This window comes from Gracilinanus agilis, chromosome 6 (genome assembly GCF_016433145.1).
Source record: "Gracilinanus agilis isolate LMUSP501 chromosome 6, AgileGrace, whole genome shotgun sequence".
Classification (NCBI taxonomy): Eukaryota; Metazoa; Chordata; class Mammalia; order Didelphimorphia; family Didelphidae; genus Gracilinanus; species Gracilinanus agilis.
In genome coordinates, this window is record NC_058135.1 from 181,589,899 (window position 1) to 181,599,634 (window position 9,736).

The window sequence follows — 9,736 nt, forward strand, 5'->3', positions numbered from 1 at the left end:
ATAATTCCTTAAAAATCAGAATCAGACAGGTAAAAGCTAATGACTCCTCAAGACATAAAGAAAAGATTAAACAAAATAAAAGGAACATAATTATTTTAGATAATCTTTCATGAAGACATCTAATAAAGTTTATATCATTTCAAGAATAATGAAAATGATTTGCATGTGTAGATTTATTTCACACAAATTTATATTCCACAACATAATTACAGTTGTATTTAGTGTGATTGTTTTGGAATTAAAAGGCAACCTATTTGAAGTACTCTGCTAGATTCTCAGCATAGAAAAAAAAATAATGAAATAGGCCTTGCCCTCAAGGAGATTACCTACTACTGAGGGAAGACAAAATGTTCAAGTTTAGGGTTATCTCATCAAATCTAATTAAAGGTTAGTTTAAATTAAAGTTGTATAAATTTAATTATCTACATTCTGAAGATAAGTAGACTAATGTTCTGGATGATGAAAAAAATTGGCCATTACCATCAAAGCAGTCTCATTGTTATAAGAACAATTCAGTACTTTTTCTATAAGAAATATAATGTAAGAGAATTATGTAAGGCTTTAGGAAAATATATTTTAGAAAAATTAAAGAAAATTTTATTTTATTACCATGGAGTAATTCTGCATTCCAATAAAAAGCCTAAGATTATTGTAATATAGCATTTTTTATCTTAATCACTATGGGTAGCTTTACAAATATGAATTATCTCTTATAAAAAGAATTAACATTAAGGTCAAATATTACATCATGAAAAATTCTGTGCCATTAGTATAAAATTCTCTTGGGAAATTTGCATAAGGAAAATTTGCTTGCTGTAAGATAAAATATTTTTATAGACAAGCATTAGCAAAAGGCTTAATATTTCTGTAGATGAATCCAGAAACAAATCTAGACATACATTATAATGCTGAGGGTTGAATGTATAAGTTAAAAGAACCATAAACCCATAATTAATAGAATAATCACATGTTGTAGGCTTCTTATAGAATGACAATCATAATAATAGCTTTTTATCCCGTGAAGTAAATGGTTCATTAGACAAAAAAGTATATAATTTTTAAACTTTTCACATAACTTTAAAAAGTAAAACCAACCTGGAAAAATTAATGAAGACAAATTGATGCACGGAAAGTTCACTGAATGTCAAGTTAAATTATTCCCAAAGTGTAAAGATAGTATTTAATGATCCAAGATATAACATAGTCAAAGAGGTATTTTCTTTGAGAGGTCTGTTCAGAACAATGGTGGCTTTGAACTTCAGTTTTGTATACTCCTGTGGCAATAATAAAATTATTTGAAGAGAGCATATTTTTGATAATCATAAAGTATAAAAGATGATTTGGTTAAAAAGAAAAGTAGCCTATTATATTTGATAATTTTTATAAAAGAAGTGACATATTATGTAAGTGGAATTCAAGTTCAATTGATTTATATTTTCATTTATGATGTCAAACATCTTTTTTTTTTACTAAAACCAATAAAGATAATTAATTATTTCATACAGAAAAAAAATCTTCCAAAGGGAGGAAGAAAGAAGGAAACATGCATTTATTAGGCACTTACTCTGCACGTGGAACAGTGTAATGCACTTTGAAAATATCTCATTTAAACATCACAACAACCCTAGTATTATTAGGATCTCCATTTTACAGTTAAAAGTTTATTCTTGTCCAATGAAAACACAATTCCCATCTTTTAGGTGATTTTGCTTTTGAAGCCTTTTGAATAGGAACAAAGGAAGAGAATGGTCAATATAACTAGTATAAATACTTTAATTAAAAAGGGACGAGATATTTTAAGATTGAATTTGAGGTAGGATGATGGCAGAACCCCAAGAGTGAAGATCATTAGTTGGTGACTTTTGGTACCAAGAAGCTTTAGGAGAGAATTCCCAAGCAAATGGGGAGTTAGTTTTGTAGCTGTGAAGGAGAAGGAGGTGGAAATCTGCAGCTCCTCATCAAATCAGTCCTGGAAAGACATATCTATCCATCTGCTAACCTTGGAAAACAGTGACACTGGCCATATTTGTTTCTGCTTACACATATTATGGAGTCAACATCTACTGAGAGATTTCGGGACTCCTTTGAGAGCCAGTCTCTCTGAAACAGCCTACCCTCACCTTGACCTTACAAGAGACCTATAATTACTTTTGAATTAATTATTAATTAGACAGGAATAAGGGATTAGTTGGGAAGGGAGAGAGAAGGCTAAATTGGGGCATGAGCCCTGTTTAGGTGAAGGACTCTTAGGGAGTGAAATCATAATAAGGCACCCTGCTATCCCACTTTCCTTAACCCTTCACCCTTTCTTTAACATTCTTTAAATAAATATAATTTCTAAGTCAGATTGTGTTTTAAATCAATTGGCTGAGGTTGTTAGGAAGAGACAAGGACAACTGCTTACCTTGAGTGAACTCCATCTTGAACTGGGAAGTCAGTTGGAAAGTGAAAATAACTGGGGAGGTTTTTTCCAGATATCTCTGGCTATCAACATTTTACAGAGATAATAAAGACCTTATGCCATAAAAGAGCCTTTCCTTCAACTTTTATGGGGTGGCACGAATAATTCAAGTCACTCCCTCTTAGGAAGCCACTCCCTAACAGCCATCTAGTAAAAAGAAGTTTCCTGTGGTGACTAGAGAGAGGGATTACACACTGACCTCCCTCCCACTATCACTTACTCTACCTTATTTCAGGATCTCTTTTTACAATTGGCTGAGACAGCTAAGGAATCTGAATCCAACTTAATAACAACTAAACTGCTATATATAGTCCTTGTGAGAGTCTCTGGGATAACCATTTTTGAAGTATGAGTTTTTTCATAAGGTACCACCAGAGGGCCAAATTTCAGCAAGGCTAAAAGACAGAAGACCAAAAAACACTGAACTATGGATGTATCAGTGGGAAGGGAAATGCTTATACTATGTAACTGCACACTTTGGCTACGTAGCTTTTGAAGCTGGGTTTACACCCTATGGGCAATTACAATACCTGCATATATGCTAGAATTTTTAAGGCTACATGACTCATACCAATGGCACAAGATAAAATTAGAGAAAATTTTTGCTTTTATACCCATGGCAGGAGCTGTAATAATATCATTGTTACAGTTCTATTGGTCAGTCAAGAAGATTATCAAACGGATTTTTGGGGATGGGGATGATAATACAGCATTGGTCAATGCACTGAGAAAAGAAATTGAACAACTAAGAAATTAACAAACAATTAAAAGAAGGGAAAGATACTGGGCTAAAGAACATAACCCATGTAGCAGTGGCAGAGGGGTCAAACCATAAGCTCAAGACAAGGCAAACACAAAGCAGGAAAAGAAACAAGGGGCTGAAGCTGCTGTCCGAATTCTACCCATATGTGACATGGGATAAGTCCAGCCAGACTTGGGGGTGCTCCACGTGAAGAGTCACAAACCTTTCACTACTGGGCACCTCGAAATCTTTTTTTTGTAATAAAAATTTATTGATTCAAAATACATTGCTTAGAGCTTAAACTAAGTAAATTAATTTTATTTCAACTTAATGCTCTTTTTAACTCCAGCGCAAATACCAGATAGTTCACCACGATATTTGTATTCTTCTGTGCGAATCTGTGGTACTTGACCTCTTCCCTGAATTTTGGCTCTCCTAAATTTCTCACGATGTTTAGCTCTGGGATTCCTTATTTTTGGCAATCTGGTAGGTGATAGCCCTCTTGGCATTTGGATTTTCAAGCATTTCTTCCTCACCCATTGCTTCTTCTTTCTTTTTAATTTCAGTCTTTCTTCCATTTCTTTATAGTGCTTCAAAGCTGCTTCTTCATCTAAATCAGAGTCATCTGCAAGGTCTGGAACAGCACTGAAATCAGGAATTTTGGAAAGGGATTTTGGCTTAAGATTTGTGTGTTTCTTTAAATTTGCTGCCACTTTTCCATCAGTATTACTCTGTGTGAGAAGATGCCGCATTTCGTTTGACAGTCTCTGATCCACAATATCCAGTTTGTTTATTAAGTTTTGATAGGTAACAAGTCTTTCTATGAAAGGGTGTCCATGAATGGGGACTTGTCTGGCTTTCAGGACCAAGTAAGAAGTGATGTTAGAGAGGTTGTACTTGGTCTTTAGGTACTGGTTACCTTTTCCGGGAGGGATAATCTCCTTTTCTACCATGTGCACCAATGGCTCCAGCTCATCTTTCACATCTGTAAGCTTGGCCTTCAGGTCTTTGATCAGCTCGGCAGCTCCAGGGATTCCTTTCATAGCACCTTAAGTTTCTCTTTGGCGGGCATTTTGTCCAAGTCTTTCACCACCTGAGTCTGGGCTTCCTCTGGCAGGCCCGGGCTGAATTGCAGAAAGCCTCCACCCAGTTCAGTCCCAAGTTATCTTCCTGCAAGGCTTGGGCCAGGCACCACTGGATGAGCTGGGGCCCCTCCTCCTCCTCCCACTCTTCCTCATTGGCTTCCTGTTGGCTCTGTAGCCCCTTGCTCTCAGAGGCCTGGTAGTCAGTGTTATAATAGAGGTTCATCCTCTGGCCCCACCACAGGCTAGGATCAGCATCTGTGGCGGGGTCGGCATCTCTGAGCACTAAGCTGTCATCCCCACTACCAGCATTGTCCTCCTCTTCATCTTCTTTGTCCTTCTCTTTTTCATCTTCCTCCTCCTCCGAGTCTTCTTCCTGCAGGTCTAAGCCTAGCACCTCCTCCTCCTCCTCCTCCAGGTCCTCTGCCCTGCTCTCCCTGTAGCTCCATGAGGGTGCCAGGACAGACTGTGATCACACCTCATGGAAGGCATCTACTTGGTCTTGGAAATAGCTGGTGTCCCCCGGGTAGGGTGGCAGTTACTGCTCTTACTCCTCCTCCTCCTCCTCCAACTGAGTCTTAGCGGGCTGGCCTTGACTAACCATACTCTTTCACGTCTTGCCCACCATAGAGGCAGCGGTTCTGGGCAGGCTTGAGCCTCAGGAGTGGCGGTTCAGTGACAATAGAGCGGGACCTCAAAATCTTAAAGAAACAGATGCCTGCCTTTTCTGTTGACCCATTCAAAGTGATCAAAGAGTATAAATGGGTCATGTGTTTGTTTGATCCCTCATTCAAAGACATTAAAATTCTTCTTTCTGAGCTTTTCACACCCAGTGGGAAGACTCAGTTTATACAAGAAACTAGGAACAACCCAAATTTGTCCTCTTTGCCACAAGAATTCGAAGACCTTGAATTATCCTCACATCAGAACTTGGCTTTCTTAAGAAGATGCAGAGAAGACCTGACAGAAGCCATGAAGCTCTTTGCAAAGAGTCCTGACTTGTGAGGACATTTTGAGAACCTGAAGCAAGAGGAAAAAGAGCATCGAAGCATGTTTCTTGATAGGCTGGTGGAAGCTGGGGAAAATACCCTGGGGTTCCAGGATATGTCAGAGAATAACCTACAGCACATAAGACAGCAATTTGTAAAGGGTAGCTCTCTCCCCCCAAAAAATGTATTTTAATTTGCATTGCCCTGGGTGGGAATCATTAGCACTGTAATCCTTATTTCAGGATCTTTCCTCTTAACATCTGCTTTTTTTTACAAAATTAAAGAGTAAAGGGCAGTATAGGGTTGAAATGATTCACCAAGGAGTCAGAATTCTGATGGCATATATATATGTATATATATATATACATATATGTATATATATATATATGTTAAACTGGTGCAGGTTTGATATACTATGAAATTTATGAAATGTGGAAGGTTAGGGATTCATATCTAATAGAGTGAAATTTAATAGGGATAAACATCAACTTACACTAGGTTAAAAATTCACTTTTACTAATTCATAATGGACAAGTATAACTCAATATTTATTTTAAAAGTCCTACAGCAGCTTATTCTATACCTTAAGTTCATGGCATTTATGTTATGGATAGAACCAATAGTCCTCTGGTATCATGAGTGGTCTCTGTATTAATCATATTTATACAGATTTTAAACTTTTTATATAAGGGTATTATATAAGTTTTTTACCTTGTTCTGAGCATTTAAAAAATCCTCCAAGTTGTTCACAAATTTGTTCTTATGGTATTGTTTACTGCATGCTCCATCAATTTGCATGTTTTTCCTTACTTTTTTATAGTATAATAGTGTTTCTAGTTCTTCTATATAAAAAATCTAGTATAACTCTGAACTGGCTCACTGAAAACAATAACTATGGTGAGTGTAAAATGAAATTACTAAGGAAACAAAGGTATAAGTTTCTGAGCATTTTAGTTTATTAAGCAATACATAAAAAATGCACAACAAATCAAGATCATCTCCCTTCTTCAGCTGAAAGGGAGAAAGGGGGAAAAAGGAGGGAGAGAATGAAGACAAAGTGTTAGAGGTGGCCATGTCTTGTGAAATTTAGTTGTTGCATGGGCAAATTCATTATGAAACTGGGCTGGAGAGAGGCCTCTCCTTCCCTACCTCTCAATGGTCCATCATATATCATGCATTCTAGAGAAAAAGCACAACTACAAATAACCAGATATCCATCACTGAATTGAAAAGGTACACTAAGCTGAGAAAAGTGGAAAACAGTATGGAAAAATCATGTTTAGGTCAATATCTCACGTCCTGTACCAGGATAAGGTCAAAATGGGTATATTTTTCTAAATGTAATATTATAGGTAAATTAGAGAAACACAAAATAGCTTGCTTGTTAGATCTGTGGAGAAGGGAAGAAATTAGAACCAAACAAGAGATAGAGAGCATTATAAGATGCAAGATGAAAAATTTTGATTATATTAAATTAAAAAGGGCTTTCGGCAAACAAAACCAATGCAAGCAAGACTAGAAGGGAATCAAACAGCAGAAAAATTATAACAACTTTCTCTGCTAAAGGTCTCATTTCTCAAATATATAAAAAACTAAGTCAAATTTATAGAAATAGAAATAAAATTCCCCAGTTGACAAAAGGCCAAGAGTTATGAATAAGCAGTTTTCAGATGAAGAAATCAAAGCTATCAATAATCATATGAAAAAAAATGTTCTAAATCACTCTTGATGAAAGAAATGCAGATTAAAACAAATCCAACTCACATCTATCAGATTAGCCAATATGACAGTAAAGGAAAATGATAAATGGAGGTGATATGGCGAAATTGGGACACTAATGAATTGCTGGTGGAGTTGTAAAATGATCCTACCATTCTAGAGGGCAATTTGGAATTATGTCCAAAGGGTTATAAAACAATGCACATTCTTTGATCCAGTAATACCACTACTAGGTCTGTATTCCTGAAACATAAAATAATGGGAAGGAACCTGCTTGTACAAAAATATTTATAGTTGCTCTTTTTGTGGTGACAAAGAATTGTTAACTAAAGAGATGTCCTTCAATTGGGGAATGGCTGAACAAATTGTAGTATATGCTGGTAATAGAATACTACTGTGCTATAAGAAATGATTAACAGGATGATTTCTGAACAAGCTGGAAAAACCTATATGAAATGATGCAGAGTAAAATAAGTAGAACCAGGAAAATATTGTGCATATTAACAGCAATATTGTGGGATGTTCAAATGTGATGCACAGCTACTATCAACAAAACTTTGATCCAGAACAATTCTGAGGGTCTTAGGAAAAGAATGCTATCCACCTACAGAGGAAAAAATATTGGAGTAGGAATGCAGATGAAAGCATATGATTTATCATTTGATTATTTAGCTATATGTTTCAGGGCTTTGGTGTTATAAGATTGTTTAAAAAAATGAACAGTATAGAAATATGTTTTGCACTATAATACATGTATAATCCAGATTGAATTACTTGCCAGCTCTTGGAGGTGGGAGGAAAGAAGGGATCATATAACTTTGGAAAACTCATGTGGACATTTGCACTAAATAAATTTTACAAATAATATTTATTTTTAAAACATATATTGAGATTTCAGTTTGTCTAGATCCATAGCCAATAAAGGGACTCTATGTCATCTCAAGTTTCAAGTGTTTAGTTTTAAAGCTCCTTTATGGTTTAAATCAAGAGAAACAGCTTTGATATACTCCATGCAGCAAAGGGGTAGAGTGATAGCCCTCTGCTACACTAACTGAAACAGAATATCCAAACCTGAATAGAAAACCATAATGAGGTGTTATATTTATGCAAGTTTTTTTCTAATTTACTACAAATTTAGCAAATTTTCATATTGGGGTTAAATGTAGAAAGGAAGACGGAAGTGCAGGAAAATGTACAAAAGAAGGAATATTCTCTAGCAGAGATAAAGGTAAAAGAAATGAATGTGGCCATGTTGGTGAAAATGTGGCATGCATGACCCACTGTGTCTGAAGGGGCTGCTCTGTTTCCCTTCTCCACCATACCTGAGGACATTTTTTATGCTTTGCCCCTCTGTCCAATAACCTAATGCGAGCACTTCCCCTCTGTCCATTCTATGGGGTAATGGAGTGGGCTCTCATGCAGCTTGAAGGTGGAGTCTTTAAAGGTGCAGTCTTTAAAAGGTTCATCAACACTGGTAGGAGATTCAGGTTTGTAGTTCTCCCCCACTATTTTCCCCTCCATTTTCTCTTTCCCTTCCTCCTTTTTCTTCATTCCTTTTCTCCTTTTCTTCTTTCCACTTTTCATCTTCCCGTCCTGTATTTAAAGAAAGAAAGAGTATCAAGTAGAACATTATTTAACAAGCAAATGCTTCCTTGGTTTTCCACTAATAAGAATTATACAACTGGAAATGAGGTCAATTTATTAACCCAAAAATACACATTATTGAAGAACATATTTTAAGTGGGACAAAGCTCCAAAGCAGAACATAGGATGACTTTGTGGCATAGCTACATTCCATATTTTGTACCTATGAGAGAGAATCAATTCTATTTACCATGAGTTGAACAAGATAAACATAATGCCTTTGTCAATTCACTCTCATGGTTCTCCCCTGAGAGGAGGACTGCTGATATACATATGACTAGTGGCTTGAGATATTGTGGTTACCATTTATAAAAAGACATTTTAAGGATACATAATTTATGAGCCAAAATATTTGATATAGTTAAGTCAGAAAGAAGAATAACATATGTTTTTTAGAAAAGGTCAAGCTAGTAAATACCCTTAGCTTAGCTTTTTTTATCAAAAAATGATGAAAATATTTTTACCTAGCCCTGACATTTTTTTCTGGGTTGATAAATTATATATGCAAAATTAATATGGATTGAATTATATTGATGAATAATATATGCAAAATTAATATGGATTTTAAAACATACAAGAGCATAAGAAAATATGAAAATGAGCTTCTGGTTGCTATCAGGCAAATATATAAATTTCCAAATAAAATATGCATGTTAAGGAAACAAAAATAATAATATATGTTCATTTTTATAACTTCAGTGCTCATCATAACTTGATCTTACAACAACTCAAAAATAGATAGGTAATTTTAAAAATTCATCATATGAAGCATTTTAAAAATAAAAAATAAATAATTTTAGCGATAGAAAATCTTTTATTGCTACCTCCTAAACATTTTCCCCCAGGAGAAAAAAAGAGTACAAAAATACTATTTTCTGAGAAATATAGTACTGAAGGAATTTGTAGAAAATCTCTAACGTAGTTGTTTTAAAAACAACACTCCACACAGGACAATTCAAATATCTTCAAGCTTAAAACATAAATATGTATCACTATTTAAAAAAAACAAAACTTCAAAAGAATATCAGCCTCCGGCACTATTGCCTCTGGGAGCATTTACAATTTAAAACACAACTGGTTTAATTATATACTAACTCCC

At 35.3% G+C, this 9,736-nt stretch overlaps 1 pseudogene; it reads right to left on the reverse strand.

Moving 5' to 3' along the window:
- Nucleotides 1-3,520: 3,520 nt before the first annotated feature.
- LOC123253083 lies at nt 3,521-4,913 on the reverse strand (annotated as a pseudogene).
- Between the last annotated feature and the right edge of the window lie 4,823 nt (nt 4,914-9,736).